Consider the following 10,947-nt stretch of genomic DNA (forward strand, 5'->3'; position numbering starts at 1 on the left):
CATAGGAAACGTGTCCTGGTTTGGTGTTAACCTATTGAGGATATACTGATTCAGCTATGAACACACATATCCCGTAGACAACTTCCCAAGTATACTCAGGACTAGCCTTCAAGGGGTTAATACAAGGCAACATGTCTGTAAACTTACTACAGTTTTCATTAGCTCTCCTAGGAAGTGGCTTCAGTTCACAGGGATTCTTTGTTTTCAATCCTTGAAATCTAATGACCATGATCTTTCCCAAGGTAATCCTTATATCCTTTGAGTATCTGATTCAATAGTTTGAATGGAACCATTTTTATAAAACATGCATTTTGAAGCCGTCCTGCAGTCTAAGCAGTCTCCTTATCATGTGTCAATCATTGCCAAACAATTCACACCTTATCTGTTTCTTCAAGGCAGTATTACATAACCTTGTGACAGTTTCAGCAATGCAGTTATGTGTTCTATGCTCCTCCCCATAAATGCTGTATGATATAACTTTTTATAAAGAAAGCAAAGGTGTCATGCAACATAAGTCTCATTTGATGATGCAGTTTGTGAAATTGTTTGTTATCATGCATTATAGTTTTTTAGTGTTAATGTATGTTGCAATGCAATATTTGAATCTTGAATGGAACTTAACCAAGTTGTCATCTTTTTTAAAATCTCAGATATGATATGTCAAAAATTGCATTTTCGTCATAATATGCTGAATCTCGATTCCAGCATTGGCATTGTCATTGTGTGTAATCCTCTTTTTAGTAAATATTGAATATCAAATGACTGAAAAAATACAAAATTCCAGTGCACTTGTCACAATCTAGTTCAGGAGGTTACATTCCTTGTTTCATTGTAAAAAGAAGCAGGTTATCTTTTAGCTAATGTTTATTGGTTCTTTGGAAAAAAGGGCCAATATTATCATTAAGCCACCTGAATGATTGTGGACATCAACATTGCACTCATTCCCAAAAGAACAAAATGTCATTGATTCAGATAGTTTTATATTTTACATCATATTGTCCATCATATTGTCATTGGAATGTTTATTTTATTGTTGAGACTGCCCTGATTTCTATCTCTCTCTCTCTCTTTCATCTGTTTTTATTTTGCTTCTAGTACTGACTGAATTCCTTTTTTTTTTTTAATTCTGCTGATTGTACTAACTAAATTCAAAAGACAATATATGAACTACTGGTAAAATTAGTACTGGAGTGTATATGTCATATACTATGTGTAAGGGGACCTTAATGCCTTAGCTATTTTGTTAGATTAGAGAATTGTTCAATTGATGTTCATGTACTATCAAAAGCTTTGTCAAAATATTGTGATGTTATTTTGTTTATTGTACTGCCTAGACATCACACACAAAAACAGATTTTATTTATGCAAATATTTCATTGTATTGAAAATACTTGAAGCTGAGTTGTTAATAGTAATGAGTCATGTTTGATGCTGTATGATGTAAGCAATAAAAAAATAAATAAAAATGCATTCACAAGTTGCAACTGACTAACAAATTGCCCTATACGTCTGTCCGGAGATCAGGAGGTCGTAGGTTCGAATCCTGCTCGAGTACGTACGCCTATGATTTTTATCATGGCTACTACCAAAACACTGATCAATTCAGTGCTTATTTACGTCGATGTAGGGCAGTTTGTCAATCAGTTGCAACAAAAACACCTCGACGGAAGAATTTTATGAATTTGAGCAAGTCACAAGTTTGATAACAAAGTAAAGTGTAATGCTGACAGTGTTTCACTGACTGAATGTATGAATGCCAGTAGCATGCCTTTATGGTGACTTATGCAATGTGCATACAAATGCCAGTTGATAGAGATGTTAGAGCCGTGAAGTGCAAAATTGTTCAGAATTGTTGTAGATATACATTTAAGCGTGCAAGCATAGGTTTAGAAGTTTTTGAAGTCACTTTAACTGCACTTCTGTAGCATAAAATTGGATCAGTTATGCACAAAAAAGAAAAACAAAAAAAGAATGTAAAAACCACCATGTAATTTTAAATTTTGCCAGTTATATGAGAAACTGTAGCCACACATTGTCAAGACGTACTATAGACCTATTGGGAGAACCATGCTTTATGACGACGGCATAACAGTCACCATAGCGACATTTCTAGTTTTTTTCTCGTACTTCTTCCTTGGTGATTTATCTCTGAGAACTAAACATTTCTCCTCTGAACTAAACTGTGTCAGTGCCAATTGCAAGCTGTGGAATAGAGCCTGTATCGATGTAACATTGTGATATTAAATTGAGATAACGAACCAGTGAAGGTTAAAGCATGCCAGAGGTTGTGGGAAGTATAGCTACAGGTGGACAATTTGTCCTTCAGTTAATATTGGATAGATGATAATATTATCTGTGTTTACAGAGGTGATTGAATGTACAATAGCTGTATCAGTGCCCCTACCTGAATGGTGTTTTCATATGACTTGGTAGATCTACTGGCGTGAAATGTACCTGCCAGAAGCAGTGTGTTACGCTAATATACAAATACATGCATCTGGATATGACCATATACTTCACTGCCACCAGCATACCGAATGTTCCACTCGAAGGGTTTGAAATGCTATTTCGGGAGGCTATAAGTCCCTCGACTTCGTCTTGGGACTTATAACCTCCCTCAATAGCATTTCAAACCCTTCGAGTGGAACATTCGGTATGTTCCCTTCCCCGCCAGTCATCATCCACAGTATATGCATGTATTGTTCAATTTGATACTGTTGTTATACGTCAGGTTTGGTTAGAAGCATACGAACACTTTTTTTTTTTTGGGCAACCTCTGATTGCAATACATGTATGTATAAAAATAAATATATCAATATCAGTCAAGATGTTATTTTAATGATGTACACGTGTATTAATGTGTGAATCACTGGATCAGCTGGACAAAATGAAAGCAGGTGCAGCATAGTTGTTTGAAGTATGTTGGAGAGTGAAAGTGAGTGTTGTTTGTAAGTCTGCACTGTGTCATCTCGGTAATGCAGAAAAAAAATATGTATGTCATTTTCAGAAAGATCTTCCTCCTTTTTTTTAACACGTCTTACGACATACGTAGATTGACTAATCACGCTATTGACTGATATTTACTTTGTTATGATTAAGATTATACAAAAAAAACCCTAAAAAACTAAACACATATCCATACCTTACCTTATTCAATTGATCGTAGGTGTTTAAACTCTATATTGGCGAAATATTGCATTACCGGTTTATTCTTCGTTACATTGGAGCCAATACGTGAATTCGCAACATGTTTATATATATATATATATATATATATATATATATATATATATATGTTTATATATATATATATATATATATATATATATATATATATAAAATCAAAGAAAGGGAAAACTGACCAGAAACAAATAATTAATAGTGAAAACTTTGAGCAAAGAAAATGGGTTATCATCGCGATTCGAACCCGAGACCTCCGGATTACTAGACCGGCACTCTACCGACTGAGCTATTGAAAGCCCTAGATCGGTGTTCGTCCCAAACCCTTAACTCTCTTTGCTCGTGTGGTCATTTAGTACCTGTTCTTCCACGTCAACCAACAATACCAGCATAGGTACTCCAGTTGCATCCTCCTCCCCGAAACATCGACCAAAAAAGGGAAACAAGAAACAAGGGAAACAATCAATTAAGTTTCTAAACATCAACTTCCAGAGTATCAAAAATAAAGTCGCAACACTGCAAGCTCTGATTGAAAAAAAACATCCTGACGTAATACTTGGAACAGAGACATGGCTTGATGACTCTGTCTTCTCTCACGAAATCTTTTCAACTGAATACCAAGTCTACAGAAAAGACAGAGGCACACTAGGTGGCGGAGTCCTGCTAGCCATTAAATCTGAACTGATTGCATGTGAAGAACCACACCGTACAGCACAATGTGAATCGGTTTGGGCGAGTATACACACAAAGGGACATCAGACTACATTGTATGTACCTGGGTGTGTTTTACAGACCTGATACAGGTTGTAAAACGAAAGACATGGACTGTATTGATCAACTTGATTCAATCCTGAGCAAAATTCCTCGTAACGGTCACATCTGGCTATGTGGTGACCTAAATCTTCCAGACATTAATTGGACCAACAACACCTTCTTACCTGGAGGCAAATGTCCCTCGGTCAGTAAAAAGCTCCTGGACATGGCCCTTGATTATAATCTAACTCAGGCTGTTACATCGCCTACTAGAGATGGAAATGTTCTTGATTTAGTATTCACAAATACTCTCTCCTTCATTCTAGATGTTACCATAATACCTGGCTTGAGTGACCATGATGCTGTCCTCACTGATATTGCGTTGTCCAGACAAAAAGTGAAATGTCCACGTCGGAAGGTATATCTGTACAAAAAGGGTAACTTTGATAAAATTAATGAAGATATCAAGTCATTTGGTGAACCTCGTACAGAAAATGTCATCAAACAATCCAGCGTGAATGACCAATGGTGTTGTTTCAAAGATACAATCTCCTCCTCGATAGAGAAACATATTATACCCACTGGCCTATGTAGGAAATGCTCTCAGGCACCATGGATTCATCGCTCCCACATCAGAGGATTAGACGTAAACAACGCTTGTACAACAAAGCTAAAAAGCCTAGGACGACTGCTACTAACAAAGAATTTAAGAAATTTCGTCGTGAATTAGATAGGAGTATTCGCAAATCCAGGTCTCAGTTCCTGTCAGACATCGGGCAAAGTTTAGATCTTGGAAATGTAAAACCTTTTGGCGTTACATCAAGAACTCTCGACAAAATCTTTCAGGCATCGCACCCTTAAAAACAGAAAATGGATTAGCGACAACAGCCCTAGAAAAAGCGTCGTTGCTCAACAAGCACTTCCAGTCTATTTTCACAAAGGAAGACACCACCAATGTTCCCAAAATATTTACATGTAGTGGAGATTCTCCAGTCATGGCACCTATCACAGTCACCCCAGGAGTTGAAAAGATTTTGAAAAACCTGGACCCCCAGAAATCTTCAGGCACAGACGGAATTTCAGCTGGAGTCCTGAAAGAATGTGCAACTAGCGTAGCGCCTGTCCTAACAACAATTTTCCAGAAATCCCTTTCTACCGGAGATGTCCCAGAAGACTGGTTCCAAGCCAACGTTACGCCCTTGTACAAAAAGGGAAATCGTTCAGACGTCTGTAACTATCGTCCCATCTCGCTAACCTCAATAACGTGCAAGGTTCTTGAACACATCATACACACGAACATCATGTCCTTCATCGAATGCCATGGCATCTTGAACGATAACCAGCACGGTTTCCGTAAGAAGCGTTCCTTCGAGACGCAGTTGGCTCTTCTCATTGATGATCTCACCAAAATTTTAGACAACAAAGGGCAAGTAGACTTAATAATTATGGACTTCAGCAAAGCATTCGACTTAGTTCCCCACGAACGGATCCTCTTCAAGCTCCACAACATTGGAATTCAGGGTGCCCTTTTGACATGGTTCAGAAATTTTCTCACAAAACGAACCCAGCAAGTAATAATTGAAGGCGTCGCATCCACCTCAGCACCAGTCCTGTCTGGAGTTCCACAGGGTACTGTCCTCGGACCCCTCTTCTTTCTTCTCTACATAAACGACATCTCTAATGACTCTTCTTCAACAATTCGCCTATTAGCAGACGACTGCATTATGTACAAGGAGATTCACAGCACACAAAATAGTCAGGCTCTTCATATAGATCTTGATCGTCTGAGAATGTGGGAACAACAATGGCAGATACAAAGCAAAATGTTTTGCCATGCACATTTCACATAAAAAGAATCTAATCAAGGCAACTTATCATCGGAGAAACCATTTTGGAGGCTGTCACAGATCACGCCTACTTTGGGATTCAATTAAGCAACAAACTGAGCTGGGCAAATCACATTCGAGGTGTGTCTTCAAAAGGAAACCAAATCCTTGGCCTCCATGCGAAGAAATCTCTTCAGTTGCTCGTCAAGGGTCAAATTCATCGCCTACAAAACCCTCGTATGACCCAGACTAGAATACTGTGCATCAGTTTGGGATCCATACCAGAAGGAGTATGTAACTCAACTGGAAGCTATTCAACGACGATCTGCTAGATTTGTCCTCAACATCCACCAAAGAACCTCCAGTGTCACTGACATGCTTGAACGCCTTAAGTGGAAACCGCATGAACATCGTAGGGCTGCCCTTAGACTGACACTACTCATATAAATCAGTCAATAATCTTAATGCCCTGGATACGCCTCACTTGCAATCAAGCCCAATGGAAAACAGCAGGACGACAAGGCAACAACAGTCTATCTCCTTTAAAAAATTAAAAACATTAAAAGATTGTTGTAAGTACTCTTTATTCCCAAGAACCTGTCCTGAGTGGAACCTTCTTTCACCGGATATCAGAGAAGCTCCTAGCCTAAACTCATTAAACAGAAGCTAAATTGATTTGACTTGGGGAAAATCATCCAAAAAGCACATTATAAGATATAAACACTCCGCTCATTCGACCACGCCTGCACGTGTATATCCCTGATGTGGAGTTTGTGCAGTATCTCACCAGATCCAGATCCAGATCTTGGCTGCATACGGGGACTGCGTACCTGCGTGGGAGTTGCCTGCGAGGTGCTGCCGCTAAGGGCCTCCTACTGGCGTTCTGCATAGACCTCTCCGGGCATCCCCGCGACTCATCCGGAAAAAAATTTTGGTCATGCTCAAAACTTGGCTGCGGTTAAATCGGACTTGCGTGCGCACCTCCGGGCAACTACAGGCGAGATACGCGCGAGGTACTGTCAGGTGCGGACCAACTGCGGAGAGCTCCGGGTAGCAAATTTGTTTCCCGCAAGTCAAGCCGCAACACTTCCCCAGATACGGTATGACAAAGCCTTGAGCATGCTCAAAACTTGTTCCGAGTGAGTCGTGGAAGTTCGCTCGCAGAGGTACACGCAGAACTCCAGTAGGAGACCCTTACCGGCAGCACCTCGTAGGCAACTCCAATGCAGGCACTTCTCAGTACCCGTAAGTTGCTCGTAACAGAAAACGGATCGGTTTCAAAGCTCTCACGCAGGTCACACGGAATACACGCAAGTGGAAGGTAAGTAACAAGCCTCTAGCAGGTAAGAAACAAGTGCGAAACTCGCAAACATTCTTGTCCGCCCGCGGAAAATTCTCCTGCGTGCTGGAAAATCCCTGCCCGCGTAGCTTGCCCGGAAAGGTGTGACACGGTGGTTAGGCTTCGTCAGGGTTCGTAAACAGTTGCAGTCAGTTTCTTGTCGCAACTTGTTGCAAAGAAATTTGTAACATGCATGTTCAAGAAAAAAGTGTTTCCGACAACGAAAACTGTTTGAGAATTTGATTGCAACTGTTTCACTGAGTAAATCTTGATTGTAACTGTGTACGAACGTAGTCATGTTAATTGCAACTGTTTATATGTGTTTACGAACCCTGACGAAACATGAACTTCGCTCAAATTCGCTGCGTTCGCAATCATTCACCACTCAGCCAGATATCCCCTTAAGCGGGGTTCCCACTATCACGATTGGCGCCACGATTGAAATCGTGGTCTTAATCGTGAAGCAGTCGTGGTGATCTTATTAGATTGTATCAGATCTTGAGGTCAATCGCAGCAATCGCGTTAATCGTAGAAAATTTTTGAACGGTTCAAAAATTTTCTACGATTAACACGATTCTTTTTTGATCGTGATCATCGCATCAGATTGTCTTGGATCGTATCAAAACCCAGCAAATCTTAACTTATCGTACTTCTTGATCTTGTTAATCGGGATCGACTTTTTCACTTACCTTCTGCTTATTTCGGGTTGTTTTTGGGGGGTTTTTTGCACATTTATTTTGCCCTTATTTTACCTGCAAATCGTATATATTTTGTATTCCGCGAAGTTGATTAAGGAGGGGTGGCATAATGAAATATAAAATAACGACATCATTGAAATATCCACCAGAAGGAGAATGTTTCACTAATCCCACAAAGTAACTTTTGTGACTTTTGAAAAGTGACCATTGTCGTGGATGTTAGGTCACTCGTGCATGACTATAAATATCACTGTCATTATTTCTCACATAGAAGTTAGTCAATGAGTGTAGCAATACCCCTGAGAAACAATTTTACTTTACTTTTTTTCGTTAAAAAGTGACATTGTTATAGGGGAGTTACCTTTCTGTTGTGTGTATATGGATTTTGTTAAACACTGTTAAATAAAACAATAATTCAAGTCAAACCAACCAAACTTTCAATACCCCATGAGATAACGACATTTTGATATAAAAATGCATAGGATACATATTATGCGAATATGAAATCAAACACACAAGTAATACTATCGGTTCGGCCAATGTTCTTATATTTAGCGTATATAACACATACAATGTACGTTATATCATATTTTCGTCATGTATTTCAAAGGAAGGTGAAAACATTTTGTCTTGATCTTTTCTTTTTTCTGGGGAAGAGGGGACAATGATCTGATCTCGTGTATTCTTTTTTTTTTTTGGGGGGGGGGGGGGGGAGGGGGAGGGGAAGGGTGAGCAGGTCGATTCAATAACTTATTTCTTTCGGTTAAATTAGAGGAGGGACTAACCGAGGTTGTGGCTGGCCTATAGGTGATGCTTTCTCTCTGATGATAGTTGTCATTCGCAATACTGCAAAGGTCATCATTCTCAACCTGTCAACCCTTGCCATCATCAATAATTGTGGATAGTAGGCTTAATCACTCAGCAGAAGTTAAGGAAACGATGAAATCCATTGTCAGCCGTACTATAATTTCCCATTCGGGTCCAATCGCACCTCTTAATGGGGGTCGCTTTTGATCCCGATCGTGAAAGATATCGTATCTTATCTCAACAGCCCGCATTGGTTCGCAGTATTCGTATTGGAACGTATCAGAACGTAGCTGCACGCACCAAATTGGGGATCCCGATCGTAATGATCGTGGTAGATCGGAACCAATCATGGACTCAATCGGGTCAATCCTATCGGATTGTATTTGAACGGGAGATCAGATCGTGACAGATCGTGTTGCTTGAAATAGACCAATCGTGACCATATCGCAACTAAGCGAACCAACACGTATTGACTCGCATAAACTCGTATCCTAACGTGAAATTTCAAACGAGTTCAACGAATCTTCCACGATCAGTTACGAATGTCCAATCGTGGCGTTCGTAATAAATCGCACGATAGTGGGAACCCCGCTTTACGGTGCTCCAGGCATGGTGTGGCAAAACGCCGCGTTCCGAATACGCGACATGGAATGCCCCCCCCCCCTTTTGCTATGACACACAAATGCATTTTCTTACAAACTCCAGTCCAACTGTGCAATATATGTATGTATGTATGTTTATACATGTGTAAATAACAGATAAACATGGCTTGCACTCATAATGCATTCATAAGTTCACTATTATAGCATCAATATGTTAAAGGCCGTGTCACACCTGGTCCAGCCTTGCGTGCGACTTGCAAAGAACAATTTTGACTACCCGGAGGTCCCCGTAGATGATCCGCACATGACAGTACCTAGCATGTATCTCAAAAGTAGTCGCCCGGAGGTGCGCACGCATATTTTTTTTTACCCGCAACCGCGTTTAGGCCCTGTCACACCTTTCCGGGCAAGCTACTCGGGCTTGTTACGTGTAGGGATTTTCTAGCATACCGGACATTCCTGAGGGCGGAAAACGATTTGAGCGAGTCAGCGCATGTGTCTTACTTGCTGGACGCGTTATACTTGCGAGTATACTGTGTGACCTTTGTACCAGTCGCGTGCGAGCTGACAACTCAGTGAAGGAATTCCTCTAATGGAATGGCTGAAATCCCAAAGAATTTCATTATCTTGGCTGCATACGGGACTGCGAAGTACCTGCGTGGGAACTGCCTGGGAAGTACTGCCGCTAAGGGTCTCCTACTGGCGTTCTGCGTGGACCTCTACGGGCATTCCCGCGACTCACCCGGAAAAAGTTTTGGTCATGCTCAAAACTTGGCTGCGGTTAAATCGGACTTGCGTGAGCACCTCCGGGCAACTACGCGCTAGATACTGTCAGGTGCGGACCAACTGCGGAGAGCTCCGGGGAGTAAATTTGTTTCCCCGCAAGTCAAGCCGCAGAAGTTCCCCCATAAGGTATGACAAGGCATGAATGAAAATTGCAAACATTCTTGTTCGCCCGCTGAAAATCTTCTACGTGCTGGAAACTACCTCCTCGCCACAAGCCCGCGTAGTGGTGTGACACGGCCTTACCACAAAGTCACATGACTGTCATAGGTTATGGAAAGGTAAAATATTTCCTATGCGAATGCGATTCAAATGAATTATCCATTCCCTGAGGGAGTGGAACGTTTATTTGTTTGTTTGTTTGTTTGTTTGTTTCTAAGGGTTGAAGGCTGTGGGGTGGGGGTAGGGTCAAGAGTCAACTCCGACGCCTGATTGTCTCGCCCGCGTATCGGGAGCAAGACAAGGGCGTCACTAACCCTTCTCCCTAGTCGTCAGCGGCGGCAACGTCAACAAATTGGTGTACTCTCTGCGACATTTCGCAGCTTTGAGCTATGAACACCGAATTCACACAGCAGGAAAATGACCTAAACATGCGGTCAAGTTCGAATATGGGTATAGTCCGGCAAGGTCAAAGGTCTAAGGTTTAATCAACTTTTCTTGATAAACACTTTGCACTCACAGTATTATGTTGTACTCTCAATAATCAACTTTCCACCGCTTTGAGCTATGACCACGAAACTCGCACCCATGCAGCACCTGGCGGATGCTTGACAAGTTTGAATATGGTTAAAGTCCGACAAAGTCTAGAGGTCAATGGACTTGCTCTGATATATACCTACAATATTGGGGTGCACTCTCAATAATGCAGGCGAGACATCGCTTAGCGTTTGCCTTGTTTTTGTCGATGTATACGTAATTAGTTTAGGATTTATACACTAATTAAAGAAGATTGCATTTTC

Source organism: Diadema antillarum, unplaced genomic scaffold, assembly GCF_040938485.1.
Source record: "Diadema antillarum isolate AM-2024a unplaced genomic scaffold, OU_Dant_1.0 scf00000223, whole genome shotgun sequence".
In the NCBI taxonomy this organism is placed as follows: domain Eukaryota; kingdom Metazoa; phylum Echinodermata; class Echinoidea; order Diadematoida; family Diadematidae; genus Diadema; species Diadema antillarum.